The sequence below is a fragment of the Diadema setosum genome, chromosome 6 (assembly GCF_964275005.1).
Source record: "Diadema setosum chromosome 6, eeDiaSeto1, whole genome shotgun sequence".
NCBI classification, from domain to species: Eukaryota; Metazoa; Echinodermata; class Echinoidea; order Diadematoida; family Diadematidae; genus Diadema; species Diadema setosum.
This window is the reverse complement of record NC_092690.1, coordinates 35,733,155-35,750,449: the sequence shown is the minus strand read 5'-3', so window position 1 is coordinate 35,750,449 and position 17,295 is coordinate 35,733,155.

Sequence of the window (17,295 nt, the reverse complement as noted above, 5' to 3'; positions counted from 1 at the left end):
CGAGTGTCATGTCGCCTTAATAAAGTCATTGTGAACCGGAATTCTGAGTCTTAGTGCAGTCTGTCATGCTTCAACATCCACTCTACAGTCCGTGAGGCCCGCTACCAACCTCATCTATCACGGAATCTCAAAGGAACAATACATGTCTTCTCACACTTCTCCGACCCAGTACATCACAGTCACAATCTCCTAATAACTATACCATGTACGACTATGTTCCGGAGAGAGACCCCGTGACAATAGAAAGTAAATCATTTTTTTTTGTTTTTTTGCTCACGTGGACGATGTCTTATATGTGGTATCCAATAGCGATTGACAAAAGAAGAACAAGGTTAGATATTTTGGTAACTATGTATTTATTTACAGTTAAGGCATAGTCTTTGTTGAGTGTTTTAGCAATACGGCGGGCAATCAGAATTTGAGAGTTTGTATAAGCAATCCTTCATGATGTTCAGTCCTGTCCTCTGCCATGAAACTATAATGATAACAAAGAGGAAACAGCATTGGTCTTCCCATTTCTATATCTAGACACTCTGTAGAGATGGGTGTTGGTACAACGGTGACATCTATAAAACACCGTCCATGAGTCAGCTATGTGCGTGTCTTTTGAACAGATGTTTAGTAAAGAGTTTGAAAGAGATGAAATCAGAAGTTTATCTGCAGGAATGCAAGACAGGCCATATTATTTGTATAGTACAGTAATCTACACTTCATTCGATAACGGGTATGAGTCTCATTTTATAATAAATATTATGTTGTAATTGTTACACTCTTGTTATATTTTTTTTTCGAGTGACACATTCTGTACATTTTCTTCTTGATTTGTTTCAGTTGATTCAGTCATCAGTGTCTGATACTATGCAATTTTTTTTTTTTTTGGGGGGGGGGTTTAATACTTATGTCTGTCTGTCTGTCTGTCTATCTGTCTCTCTGTCTCTCTCTTTCTCTGTCGTCCTGCCATTGCTTTCCGTGTAAATCCTAGTTCCGCCAGTACACATTATTTTGGATAAATGCTTGCTATCTTTCTAACTGCGATCTTTACGTTACAACCAATCTAAGCCTGTAAAGTATAAAAATAGGCTCTCATGCGCTTCATTTTAACTGTACAACTCAAAACCCAGAGAGAGAGAGAGAGAAAGAGAGAGAGAGCTGCGAGATGCAAATTCATGCAGGAAAGGGAGAACATAGGATTTATAGGTTAGAGTCGATCAAGAGGGCTGGGCAGGAGTATCAAATGGACAACAAAAATAAAACAAAACAGAAGAATGCACAAACTTAAATCATCTTGATTACTGTCTTGTTTGAATAAACTCAATCCTGGCAGTAGGAAAGGAAGAGATTCTTTCCAAGTTAAGACAACCTTGAAAAAAAGAATAAGTCGGTTAACCAAAATGACATTTATTTGTCCTTTCTAATTTGCGTGTTTTTTTGTTTTTTTTTTTGTTTTTTTTTTGGTGGGTTTAGAGCAGCTGAGCGGTCTCATATGTGACCGTGCTTCACAAAAGAAACAAAAGTCGCACACCTTGGTTTTACGTGAGGACTCAAAAACGATGTTTTTCATATTTTCTGAAAAAGCTTTCCTGCTCATAATGCTCATAATGTTCATAATGTTACATTATTTCTAGATTTGGGATAACAACATGAATGGGAAAGTTTGTTTTCAGCAATTTTTTCTACACCTTTTTTTTTTTTTTGGTAAAGTAGTGAGATCAAGTATGTCTAAGAGGCCCCGTTTCATTATTTTGAAAATCATTTGTACACTCTTCACTTTCAATTCAAATAACTTCTGAAAGGATGTTTACTGCTTTGAAAGTTAACATTAATCATGGGGAGAATGTCGTAATATATCATGTTTAATTTCAGCCTAATCTGATAATCCCTTCATTGTTGTTGCTCCGGTGGTTTACTTTTTTTAAAACCATTTATCATACTGTTGCTAGCACGGTTTAGGACGATTCCTCTCTTGAATAGACCCAGTGCTTCAGAGCCTCTTTTCTCAGGTCAATGTCCGGCGATTTCTTTTTGTTTTGTTTTGTGATGCAGGGTCACATATTTTCCTCTGATTCGAAATGAAATACGAAAGTAGTTGTTACATATACATTTTGGTTCACTTTAGATTGAAGCATGAAACACATTGTAAATAAAAGCACGAATGCTCCCAAATAATTTGTAGTGAGTCTGAACTGAGTATTTCCATCCACAATGCGTACGTTTGACGACGATAGAAGCGGGTAGTTGGTCACTCTTCACGTCAGATTAAATTTGTGATTGTGTCTGCTTATAAATTGGTGACATTGACTGAAAATTTCATTCAACGTAAATTTGTGACGTCTTAATTTTTGTTGTCCGAAAATATTTGTCCTATAACTTTAACAACAATTCTCATTGGACCTAGATCTGAATAATAGATGCCTCAACTTCTGCATCATATTGAGACTCTTGGAATTATCAAAATGACTGACATAACGCAACAACAACGTTAGTATTTGTAGATTCATTTCAGTAAAGCGGGCTGGCAAAATCACAAACAATTATTTCCAAAAATATTAACATTCAACGCATTTTTAATCTACACTTGCTTTTGTTTTCAATACACAAAGGTTGTTTTCATGGTTCATAAAAGGGTTGTAATCAACATTCTTTTTAAGATATCAAAGATACTCATGCCAGCATAAAATATACAAAAAAAGCAAAAGCAAAAAAAAAAACAAAAACAAAAACAACAACAACAACACACACACACACACATGTCCAACTGGCTGAACAATCAAAAATGCGATCACAGACAGCATGAACAAGGCAAATATACAATAAGTCATAACAGACCATGCTGGAAAAGGAATTCGTTTCATTGACTTGGAGGGAATGCGGTTAGCAGCCATAGAGAGAGCCTGCATTGAAGGATTAGAGAGGCAATCCGGATAACGAGACACCTCCCCCCTCCCCAGTCCCCCACAACATTATTAAAGATGAGAGGGAGAGGGGATACCAATTGTCTGACATCACCAGGATGTCACATCAAGATGATTGTCTATTGATGACAAATCATCAGTTTCTGATTAGCCATCGTTTGAGAAAGATGACAGCCCGTCGTCGAAGAATATGTTAGAGGTAAATAAAACTATAGGAAATATTTAGAAAACTTTTCATTCATCGAGTAACATCTATTCATCGTCTGTAATAGTTAAATCTATATCTTCTTTGTCATTCTTTGTTTAATCAAATAACCTCTATAAACTGCATTATATTTCTTAAAAGGTTAGATATCAACTTGAATATCAATATATTATGAATTTCAACGAATAGTTGGAAATTGGTATCCGTCAATACAAATTCAAAGATAACATATGAAGACCTGAATAAAAGAACGACCCAAGTCCGTTTTTTGGCCAAATTTAGTTTGACATTGGAAATTGTAGCTTATGCATAGACTCATCTTGTGTATAAATGATAAATCCTAATTACCCCCTGAAGTGCCTGCAATGACTGAGTTTAATCTTATATGAATGTAAGAATGAAGGACTTTGGTCATTCTTACATTCATATTATAGCGCCTTCTCTCATCCTTCTCTCATCTCTATAGCAGAATATCATGTATATGATTCAAAGAACGACCCAAGTCCATCACACAAAATGGCCTCTCCACAATTAATGTAAATGTTAATTGTCATAATAATATATATGTTCTAATTTGTGTATACAATGTTGCCTTCCCATCACACTTGAATAGAATATTATTGGACACACACACACACACACACAAAAAAAAATATGAAGTTTTTTAAAGTTTACTCGAAATGGTCTTCCATGGACTTGGGTTGTTCTTATATTCAGATACCCATATATCTATAGGGGTAAATACGTCGGATTCCTTTCTAGAATCACCCAAACTGTGTTATATTACCTACTGAAAAAAAAAAATCTTATTCAGTCAAGAACATGCATTCAAGCGTACGAAACTGCATACACATGGGAAACAATATGTTAAGCGTCATGGGGAGGAGACTGGAATTGTCACAGTGACGTGTACAACAGTTTTATCTAAGTGATGTAGAAGTAGAAGAACAAACTTGGGAAAAAAAAAAGAAATCCAAAAACCTACGAGTAAAACTTTCATAAATGTATAATTACGCTCGAGTTAACACATTTGATACATAAACGTAAAAAGTTCTATCACAAATCAGTATACTATATCTGAAGAAAAATCGCAATAAAGCCTAAAATTTAAGGAAATATCAATGATTTATTTCTCAGTTAACCATAACTGTAGACGGGTTATTTTAGAAACAATTTTAATATATTGTCCACATTCTGTGTATTTAACAGTGCTTGATTTTGATGAAAAGAATTATTACATGACATATTTCTAACCCAAAGTTAAATTTTTATACCAAAGCGCTAAAGGTTAATTCTAGTTTCAACTGCAAATAATGAATAATGCCTTTTAACGAAGATGGAGTGGATACACAAGATTTAAAAAGAGAATATGAGCAAAGGCGGAGGAAAAATAACTATAGAAAGAAAAAAAGAAAAAAAAAAGGATTTGAGAGAGGGTGAACAGAGAGAGAAAAAAAAAAACCCGAATATGAATGAGAATGAGTTGCTATTGTAGCAGAAGAGCACAAAAAAGAAGATAAGATACTCTTCATTAATCTAATGATGATGATGGGCATGCGGAAAGGCAAGGGTGTAGTCCGACCATACAAATCAAACAAGAAACTATTACAAACATTGATATCATAAAATCCGTGAAGAAGCAGCTCTGGTCATTACAAATGTACTAGTCTTATGAAGAAATTTTAAATGTGTCGAATAGAATCACTGACAAATTAATGGCAATATGTCAGAGGAAATAAATCAAACCTTTTAAAATTTTGCCAGATTTAAATAAAATACTCATCTACGCTACTTGTCATGTCATCAATATACCACATGATAATGACCAAACTGTTATACAGTTATTTTGGGGGCAAATAATAATATACTTATAACTCGTATCGCTAGAAGTTATCATTGCAAAACAATTCAACAACAGCAGCAGCAACAAGAACAATAACAACTAGACTCGGAATTTGTCAAGACTGACAAATTAGGTGATCCGATCTGTTCGTAAATCAACGATTTGAGTCTCCTGATCCCAAAAGGCATGACCATACCGGCTTCATCTATGTTTAGCGGACATTGGCCGTGTGATGTTTGGATTGTCATTTAGAAAAGGGAATCAGACCTGCCATCTATGGTACACAATTCCGTATACACTAACGAAGATACAGAATGAAGTATATTTGACCTTTGACCCCACTTTGCACAGACAAGATGGCATCTGAGCAAAAAGTGGTTATTTTTGAGAAATGATCCTTGTAACATGGTCTTTACGTGTGCAATGTATTGACCAAGATACAGGATGATACATTTATGACCTTTGACGCCAATTTACATACCCAAGATGGTGTCTGATCAAGTAGTTGTTATTTTATGAAATAATGTACGTGACATGAACTAAACATGTGCAAAATATGGGCGTGATAGGGGCTGTTTTTCTTGAGTTATTGCAAAGAAAGTTGTAGAAAGAAAGAAATATCTCAATACACCGAAGATAAGTTTGATTTCAACCAAGTTTTTTTGACGTGATCTCGGCGTCGTATGAAAAAATGGAGGGTATAGTCACAATAGCCCTAAGTCTGAGCTACAACATATTAAAATCTGGGAGAAATTCACAGAAGAGTAAGTGAGCTAGTGTTCGATAAAGACCGTCATGTCAATTTTCATTTCCAGAAAAATTCCCTCCCATAGAGATAACACGTAAACTGGTTAAATTTGACAAGGTTACATTATATCTATTTTCACGAGGTGAAGACATCATCCGATTAAAGCTTTGATTGAACAAAACTTAAAGAGTATTACATTGGCTACAACATACTAAAATCTGGAAGAAATTCACCGAAGGGTAATTGAGCTAGTTGTCTATAAAGACAATCATATCAATTTTCACATCTAGAAAAATTCCCTCCCATAGAGATAACACGTCATAATGAAGATAAACAAAGAAGTACATATGACCTTTGACCCTACTTTGCACAGACAAGATGGCGTCTGAGCAAAAAGTGGTTATTTTGTGAAATGATTCTTGTAACATGGTCTTTACGTATGCAAAATATGGGAAAGATAAGACATGTATTCACCAAGATACAGGATGAAACATTTTTGACCTTTGACCCTAATTTACATACCCAAGAAGGTGCCCGATCAAGTAGTTGTTATTTTATGAAATAATGTACGTGACATAAACTAAACATGTGCAAAATATTGGGCTGATAGATCTTGTTTTTCTTGAGTTATTGCAAAGAAAGTTGCAGAAAGAAAGGAATATGAAAATACATGGAAGATAAGCTTTAATTTCAACCAAGTTTTTGGGCATGATGCCGACTCCGTATGAAAAAACGAAGGGCACATAACGATAGCCCAAAGTCTCAGCTACAACATACTAAAATATGGGAGAAATTCACCGAAGCATAAGTGAGCTAGTGCTCGATAAAGATAGTCATGTCAGTTTTCATTTCCAGAAAAACTGCACTCCCATAGAGATAACACGTAAACTGGTCAAATTTAACAATGTTACTTTTATCCCTTTTTACGAGGTGATGCCGTCATCCAATCAAATTGTTGTTATTATATATCTGAAAGACCATTTAATAATGATCCGAGGGGATACTCGGATCACCTAATAACAACTGATGAGAGCGTATGATAGTTAGGTGATCCGAGTATCCTCTCGGATCACCTTCTGTATCTGTACTGATTCTTTGTTTTTCTTCTTCTTCTTTCTCCGCAAAAATTGTGTATCGCTAATCTCTTGAAAGTCCTCTTCCTATCAATGTCAAAATTATACCATACATGTATCATGTCCCAAAGACGATCCTCCTAATAAAATCATAGTGATTAGTCGACCGTGACGTCACTATGACGTCATTATATGAAAACACATTCTCAATCATATCTCTTTAATGGAATGAAAATTTTCAATGAAATTTACGTCACATATATTTCAAGTCAAGCGCATTCTACTCATATAATCAAAATTCATATTTTCTCTTAAAACGTGCGCGTACGCGCGCGTTGAAATATTTGTATGCTCAAATCGAGCTCAAATTTTTTTTGCACACGTTTCAGAAGATTTAAAGCATTTTTTGAAAAATCGAAAAAATTGGACGGACGCGTACGCGCGCGCACATATACGCATGCACAGCTCATATGACATAGAAATTTCCCGTTTTTTCACACTTATCGGATGCCTAAAATGTCAAGGAATATTTCTACCAAGTTTCAAGTCAATCCGACTCAATATGACGTCACACGGGCCCGTCAAAGTTGAAATTCCGCGCGCGCGTCAATGGCGATATACCGTGCAACAATGCAAAAAAACCGCCAATTTTGAATCCGATTTTACTCGTCAGGATGGACGGTGACCCCCCCGTTTTCTTTACATATTCTGAAAGCTGATGAGTTGTACATGTCATTTCATGGGTTGGCGATGCTGGAAAAATGATTGAAAGATATCAAATTTCTTAATAAAGTAAAAAAAGTAAATTTTCAAAATGACGTCATCAAATTTTAAGTTCACTCAAGCATATCTCACTTATTCTTTGTTGATTTTCGTCCAAATTTCAATATGTTGTAGCTTATTAAATGGTCTTTCAGTCATATGTAGCAACATTTTGATTGGACGACGGCATCACCTCGTAAAAATGGATTAAAAGTAACATTGTCAAATTTGACCAGTTTACGTGTTATCTCTATGGGAGTGCAGTTTTTCTGGAAATGAAATCTGACATGACTATCTTTATCGAGCACTAGCTCACTTATGCTTCGGTGAATTTCTCCCATATTTTAGTATCTTGTAGCTGAGACTTTGGGCTATCGTAAGTGTGCCCTTCGTTTTTTCATACGGAGTCGGCATCACGTCCAAAAACTTGGTTGAAATTAAAGCTTATCTTCGTTGTATTGAAATATTTCTTCCTTTCTGCAACTGTCTTTGCAATAACTCAAGAAAAACATATTCTATCACCACCATATTTTGCACATGTTTAGTTCATGTCACGTACATTATTTCACAAAATAACAACTACTTGATCAGACACCATCTTGGGTATGTAAATTAGGGTCAAAGGTCATAAATGTTTTATCCTGTATCTTGGTAAATACGTGTCCTATCTTTCCCATATTTTGCACACGTAAGGACCATGTTACAAGGATCATTTCTCAAAATAACCACTTTTTGGCTTAGAGGCCATCTTGTCTGTGCAAAGTGGGGTCAAAGGTCATAATATGTACTTCTTCCTGTATCTTCGTTATGACGTGTTATCTCTATGGGAGGGAATTTTTCTAGATGTGAAAATTGACCTGATTGTCTTTATCGACGACTAGCTCACTTACCCTTCGGTGAATTTCTTCCAGATTTTAGTATGTTGTAGCCAATTTAATACTCTTTAAGTTTTGTTCATCAAAATTTTAATCGGATGATGTGTTCACCTAGTGAAAATGGATATAATGTAACCTTGTCAAATTTAAATAGTTTACGTGCTATCTCTATGGGAGGGAATTTTTCTGGAAATGAAAATTGACATGACGGTCTTTATCGAGCACTAGCTCACTTACTCTTCGGTGAATTTCTCCCAGATTTTAATATGTTGTAGCTGAGACTTTGGGCTATCGTCAATGTTTCTTCAATATTTTATACGACGCCGAGATCACGTCAAAAAACTTGGTTGAAATCAAACTTATCTTCGATGTATTGAGATATTTCTTTCTCTCTGCAACTTTCTTTGCAATAACTCAAGAAAAATGGCCCATATCATCCCTATATTTTGCACATGTTTAGTTCATGTCACGTACATTATTTCATAAAATAACAACTACTTGATCAGACACCATCTTGGGTATGTAAATTAGGGTCAAAGGTCATAAATGTTTCAACCTGTATCTTGGTGAATACATGTCCTATCTTTCCCATATTTTGCACACGCAAAGACCATGTTACAAGAATCATTTCGCAAAATAACCACTTTTTGCTCAGATACCATCTTGGCTGTGCAAAGTTGGGTCAATGGTCAAAAAAACTTCATTCTGTATCTTCGTTACAGTGTATACCGAATTTGGTACCAAAGATGGCAGACCTGGCTCTCTTTTCTAAATGAGAACCCAAATATCACACGGCCAATGTCTCTAAACACAGATGAAACCTATATGGTCATGCCTATTGCGATCAGGACTCGAATCATTGATTAAAAAAAAAAAAAAAAATCGGATCACCTAATTTGTCAGTCTTGACAAATTCCGAGTCTAGTTCTCTTTTTAGGTGATCCGAGATCCGAGTATCCTCTCGGATCACCTTCTGTATCTGTACTGATTCTTTGTTTTTCTTCTTCTTCTTTCTCCGCAAAAATTGTGTATCGCTAATCTCTTGAAAGTCCTCTTCCTATCAATGTCAAAATTATACCATACATGTATCATGTCCCAAAGACGATCCTCCTAATAAAATCATAGTGATTAGTCGACCGTGACGTCACTATGACGTCATTATATGAAAACACATTCTCAATCATATCTCTTTAATGGAATGAAAATTTTCAATGAAATTTACGTCACATATATTTCAAGTCAAGCGCATTCTACTCATATAATCAAAATTCATATTTTCTCTTAAAACGTGCGCGTACGCGCGCGTTGAAATATTTGTATGCTCAAATCGAGCTCAAATTTTTTTTTGCACACGTTTCAGAAGATTTAAAGCATTTTTTGAAAAATCGAAAAAATTGGACGGACGCGTACGCGCGCGCACATATACGCACGCACAGCTCATACGACATAGAAATTTCCCGTTTTTTCACACTTATCGGATGCCTAAAATGTCAAGGAATATTTCTACCAAGTTTCAAGTCAATCCGACTCAATATGACGTCACACGGGCCCGTCAAAGTTGAAATTCCGCGCGCGCGTCAATGGCGATATACAGTGCAACAATGCAAAAAAACCGCTAATTTTGAATCCGATTTTACTCGTCAGGATGGACGGTGACCCCCCGTTTTCTTTACATATTCTGAAAGCTGATGAGTTGTACATGTCATTTCATGGGTTGGCGATGCTGGAAAAATGATTAAAAGATATCAAATTTCTTAATAAAGTAAAAAAAGTAAATTTTCAAAATGACGTCATCAAATTTTAAGTTCACTCAAGCGTATCTCACTTATTCTTTGATGATTTTCGTCCAAATTTCAATATGTTGTAGCTTATTAAATGGTCTTTCAGATATATAATAACAACAATTTGATTGGATGACGGCATCACCTCGTAAAAAGGGATTAAAAGTAACATTGTTAAATTTGACCAGTTTACGTGTTATCTCTATGGGAGTGCAGTTTTTCTGGAAATGAAAACTGACATGACTATCTTTATCGAGCACTAGCTCACTTATGCTTTCTCCCATATTTTATTATGTTGTAGCTGAGACTTTGGGCTATCGTTATGAGCCCTTCGTTTTTTCATACGGAGTCGGCATCATGCCCAAAAACTTGGTTGAAATTAAAGCTTATCTTCCATGTATCTTCATATTCCTTTCTTTCTGCAACTTTATTTGCAATAACTCAAGAAAAACAAGCTCTATCAGCCCAATATTTTGCACATGTTTAGTTTATGTCACGTACATTATTTCATAAAATAACAACTACTTGATCGGGCACCTTCTTGGGTATGTAAATTAGGGTCAAAGGTCAAAAATGTTTCATCCTGTATCTTGGTGAATACATCGTCGCTGTCACCACGAACTGGCATTTTAGTGAAAAATGGTTGGATTTCACGTTTTCGAGATTTTCACATTTTTCGATACTAATCTAGACCCTTTACATTCCTGCTAAATTTGGAGACTCATATTTCAATGGTTACGTAATTATGACGTACACATGAAACGACATTTAGCTAAATCCGCGGATTCAGATATCACAAAAGAGACACTTTGCAACGCGCGCTGAAATGTCTCTTTGTGAAAATCAACTTCGTAACTAAATCCACTGATCAAGATATCACAAAAGAGACACTTTGCAACGCGCACTAAAATGCCTCTTTAGTCCAGGCTAGACGGCACCTAAAATTGTTTCTTTTTTATGTATACAATGTTTTTTAATGGTTTTTTTTTTGTCAATTCGGGTGCTGATTCCAAATCTGATTGATGCCACTCGCGAAACCTTGAGCATTTTCGGCAAAATGCAAAATCCAAAATGGCCGCCAAATATGCTAATTTGGCCGTGATAATCACAATAATATGCATTCTATGACCAATTATTCCACTAAACTTTGTACAGTTACACTCTATGTCCTTAGAGTTACTCCATCTGCATTTGCAAGAGAATTTCCATTGCATAGGGTTCATTTAGTATTTAAAGCTCATTTTCAATTCCGAATGGCCGCCATTCCTATGCTCATGTACAATATGAATGGCAAAAAAAAAATATGCATGGAAGTATAAAACAAATTTACTGTATTTCCAGTCCCGTACCTACGGTGTATAATGTGTTGCGTGTGCAATAGAAATATATTGGGTGCCACTTACAATATAGACGGCCTACATGTATTTTTATTCTTTTAAATTCTAAAATTCAAAATGGTCGCCACTCTTATTCTCCTGTATAAGATGTATAGTAAAAATATATGTGGAAATAGAAAACCAATTTACTGTTTGTTTGTTGTTGTTTTTTTTTCTGACATGCAGCTACATCGTTTATTAACATTTAGTGCTGATCATATATCTGAAGAATGTTCTGAACAAAAAATTATTCTTTTGTAATGCAAAAGTCATAATTTAGCAAATAGATTAGGATTCTTGCTAGGAATTGAAGATCTGAATATAAGAACGACCCAAGTCCAATTTTTGGCCAAATTCAGTTTGACATAGCAAATTGTAGCTTATGCATGGACTCATCTTGTGTATATTTGATAAATCCTAATTACCCCCGGAAGTACCTGAAATGAATGAGTATGAATGTAAGAATGAAGGACTTGGGTCATTCTTACATTCATATCATAGCACCCTCTCTCATCCTTCTCTCATCTCTATAGCAGAATATCATGTATAGGGCTCACACCCGTAAATACAATGGAATATCCCAGAACCCTTCACAAATTCGTACCAAAGATACCAAAATAAATGAAGAAAAAAATTAATTAAAAATCAGTTATGTAGTTTGGCAAAAAAAAAAAAACTGAATAGCTGTAGATATTGAGTATGAATTCCTCTACAAACTGCATTTTGGTTGGAAGATGAAAGCTTTTCTGATGGAATTTGAGGGGACTATATTTCATTGGGCACGTGTACGGAAAATAGGTGATTTTTTGAGTGACAAGAACTCGTAGTCTGGCTTTGCGGACCCCTGGACAGAATTTGGGCTGAAGAATCCACCCTGAAAATTTGATGGATGAAAGGGTATATCTCACTTATCCAGGTTAGTGAAGCTGAAACATCTCATTTCTCCCAGCTATTTTACATAATTTTTTGAAATTTGATTTTTAACACACATCCCTATGGGGAAATATTTATGGGTGTGAGCCCTATATGATTCAAATAACGACGCAAGTCCATCACACAAAATGGCCTCTCCACAATAATGTAAATGTTAATTGTCATAATAGTATAATATGTTCTAATTTGTATATACAATGTTACCCTCCCATCACAGTTGAATAGAATATTATTGGACAAATAAAAAAGATATGAAGTTTTTTGAAGTTTACTCGAAATGGTCTTCCATGGACTTGGGTCTTTCTTATATTCAGATACTCAATTATGAATGGAGTTTTGAGCATTTAATATTCATAAGCCTTACGATGTTTAACACAATTTCATATCTTTTATTTTGTTGCAACAAAGACATTGAAAGAATAAAAGTGCACTTAACATCACGCAAAAAATCAATACCATCATGTTCTACATGCAGGTTGAATATAAAAATGTCATACTTACACAATATATTAAGATGCTGAGATGCATGGTATTTATCAAATAATGTTAAAAATGGAGGGGAAGCTAGAAAGCAAAGCTTCTAATATGCATTCCCCTAAAACCATTATTAATAAGGTACAGAAAATCCTATACAGTAATGCAGAGATACATGGCTGCTGACAAAAACACATCGGACATTAAATGACAAAACTAAAAACCCTTTACGATGTAGCTTTTTTTCAGCAAGGAGTATGGGGGGGGGTCCTGAGGCGAGTTTGAAATGGATCATAACCTCCATCACTGCGATATGATATAATTTAGGAGTACCGCCTTGATATCATCGAACAAACTTGATTTTCTTCTTGAATTAAAACAACAACAAAAACTGGTGAAGGCATAAACGAAACGCAATACCGTACAAACTATTCATTAATATTCATTATTCATTATAGTATACTGGTCTGGAGGAATTGTTTCAAAATACGCCTAGAGTCTATCTTCAGAATACAAAAACGAGCTATAAGGATTATCAATTGTACCAATTATTTAGAACCGACAAGCCCACTGTTCAAAAGTAATAACCTCTTAAAGATTTTTTTTTTTAATATATATTCTTACTCCCTTGGGATATTTATGTACCAGTTAACTAAATCATCTTATGCTTTCACTCCCATGTTTGTAAGAAATAAAGTTATACATTCCTGCCCTACAAGACAGGAAAATTCATTTCACTTTTCTCCCGTGAGAACTGTAAACAATAGTAAATTACAGGTCCGACATATTGGAATAGCCTTGACTCCGACATTACTGAATCGTTGTCACTGAATTGTTTTAAACGTAAACTAAAAAAAATCCCTTGTGTAGGCTTATATCTAATAATAAAACATGCAATTTTATTTGAACTCCCTCTTCTTTATCAGATTCGTTGTTTATTATGTATTCCAGGTTTGCTTTTCGTTCTTTTTACTGAGTCATTTATGTCAAGGCTATTCCTGAATTAATGAATCATAATGTATCATGTGCATTTTTGCGCATTCTTACATTTACGTAATTGTGTTGCTCGGGTGACAAGGAGTCTTGTAAACGCAACACAGGTGGATACTTTGTATTTCGCTATGCTTTCGCATATTTTATTCCTTTCTCTTGCTCTTTTTGCTCTCTTATCTCTTACGTCCCTTTCCTTCCTTTCATAGTTTTCGTTACTAAGACCAACACTTTCATCTATACAGGGACCTATACATTACAAGCTTTGCTTTTTAGTAGGTCCCCACATTTCATGTTTGTTAAATTGTCTTCTCTTGTATTCTTTGTAATCACGAAGCTATGTTCAATCTTATGTTCAATCCATCGTATCATGTTTGATGTTTTGAGATGGGGAACAATAGAATCAAATCAAATCAAATCAAATCAATTAAACATCAACCACCGAGCAATGTGAGGTACCTTTTTCAATTCTCTCTCAGTTCTCAAGTGTTGATTTATATACTTTGACATCATGAGGTCATTCATTCTTGTCTTAAAACTAAAACTGTCCTTTTTATTGTCTTCAAAGATCTCTTTAATTTGATGTTTGGCAGCAGGCGACATCAGCCCCAAATTTGCAGGATTCTCAGGCAAAAGATGCATAAATATCAGTCCTGCAATTGCCTTAATTGCAACCACATCTGATGTTCAGCACTTCCTCAGGGGTCAGAGGGTAATCATTTGCCATAGAAACAGGATAAAGGCATGAAAATTTGCTTTACCACCCGTTGAAGCCCTTTGGCTTTGTTGCCAGGCCAGAGACAGTATTGTAGGTAACTTGGGTGGTATCAGAGATGGCATCAGACCAGCATCTGCACCAACAGTTTGGGGGGTCAAAGCTTTCAAGTGATGGGAGGGAAATCTAGGTTGGCTTGTGGGATTTCAGAGGCATTGATGAGAATGAGGCAGCACCTTACAGATCTCAAAGGCTCCCTTGACATCATATGCAGATACATTCACTCCGAGAAAACTGGCGGTAAAATCCATATACCTCGAGAACAGTGAAGCTTCACCTATGTTAGTTGTTACCAGAATTGTAAATCTTGTATACCTTTAACCACCATGATGTAGAGTATCCCTCTCCTTCTTTCTTCCTCTCTTTTTTTTCTTTTTTCTCTCTCCTTCTCTCATTTCCCTATGAATCAATTGAATGCGCATAATACATTTTTATTGTATGATGTTTATGTACATTATGTGCACCTTATCCATACTGGACGTCCCAGTCAAGCTTTTCATATAGCTTATGACGATCCACACAAAATGTATTATAACATGTTTCATGTACAAACTATGTACATATTTGTGAATAATGTATGTATATGCATTTTGTGAATAAATCAAATCAAATCAAATCAAATTATGGCTGCATTTAGGCAACAATGTCAGCATGCCTATTGTCAGATAGCTCTGTGGATGGTTGCTGGTAAGGTTGGGCTTTGGATCTTCTGTATTAGGAGTGCTCAAGCAAGTCCCCATGTCTTCACTCTATGGTAAAATCACCCATCCGTGACCCCTAAGTACCTTGTAAGGCAATTGCATGATTGCAAGGGTTGCGGAACCAAGGGATGGGCAGCAGCAGACCACCCTATAGAGGTGGAGGCAAACAAGAGTAAAACAAGCCCATTGACTAAAATGGACCTATCCCATTGCATAGCCATCGTGAATCACCTGCATTGTATTAACATTGGTTCTATTCCACAATTTCAGAAGTAGCAATGCTCCTGACAACGACTCTCTCTTCCATTCAAAAAGCTGAACAATAATATATCCATTTTATTTCATAATAATCGTGATGTGAGCTCAGCATGAAACATTTTCCAATTCTATGTGCCGGAGTCTAGGGAGTGTGTAACAGGTGATATGCTGTTTATAGTCGTAAGAACATTGTTTACTATATTTTTGTAGTCTCTCAAATTAATTTTGTTAATTAATTAATTTTGTAGCTCTAGTATGCTTTCACTGTCCCTGGTGCTGTGTAAATATGGAGCCCCGAAACTTTCACTTCAAAAAGTTTGTTGGGTGCTTCAAGAAGTGAAAGCAACGAATTTCATCATACTTCTGCGGGATATGGTTGTTGGAGTTTGATGAAACCTCATGGGGATGGTTTGTAGTGTCACAAATGTACACACAAGTAGTTATGTACATGTATTAAGGCTGTATGCATGGTTGTTTAATGTGTATGTACACAGGGTGACCAGATTAATGGAGAACATTCTATATGATATAGATATAGTACATACAGGCTGACCAGATCAGTGGAGAATTTTCTACATGGTATACAATGTAGCTACAGTACATGTATGCATGTGACAGGAAATACATTATAGCTCACTCAATCTAGAATGATTTAACCCATTCCAGAAAATTCTAGGAAGTGCTGGCTGAGTGAGGCACTGCCCTTGTAGCCCAATGTGATTGGTAGTTAATTTTGGCAATGATGTTATGCACATATTAGGCAGTGAGTCATCCAGGATTCCTGGAATTTGGACTTGCTAGTATGTTCAGGTATGTAGCCCCAGGTTGGAGAAAATTACAGAATGTACTAGAAAGGGGTGAATGAATATATAAGCTGGAGAAATTCTGAGGTAGGCAGAGTACCCAACACCTCTGCTCTGAGAGTTACGTCACTTCTGGCTCTGAAGCGACTTGTTATAGTCAGTCCTGTGTTACCTGCTGACCTGCTATACAACCTGTGTTTGTGGAGATAAGGCCTGGGAGACATTTTGCCTGCAGAGAATTAATTTGCCTACATTGGAGATAGACTCCATATTTTAGTGTCAATGGACATTATTACGGCACAGCTGTGACGGGCTCGATTCCTTGCTGGACATTATAAAGTGAATCCTCATTCAACGCATCAACTGGACGTGGTCGTCATAACGTTCGGATTTTGCACGTTTCGCCGTGGACATACACCTTGTTTATCGTGGAATTTACCCTGGATCTATAACGTGGATTATTGCAACCCGTGCCTCTGGATTTACGTCGGAGGAATCATTCATCGGTGCATCAAGGACCATTCATCTGTGCATCGAACATCGTAGTTCGACATCACCAAGGGACTATATAACATCGTGATTACGATTTGGGCTGTAATGCGTGTAAGTGATTGTATTACTGATTTATAATTGTTTCTCTTGATCATTATTGTACTGATGTGAAAGCCGATTACGAGTCTGTACCCACAATATCACTATTAATAAACCGCCTGAACATTAGTTGATTGTTTCTTTTGTGCGATCATTCTCAGAGTGATTTTGGTCGTAACAAAATTGGGGGCTTGT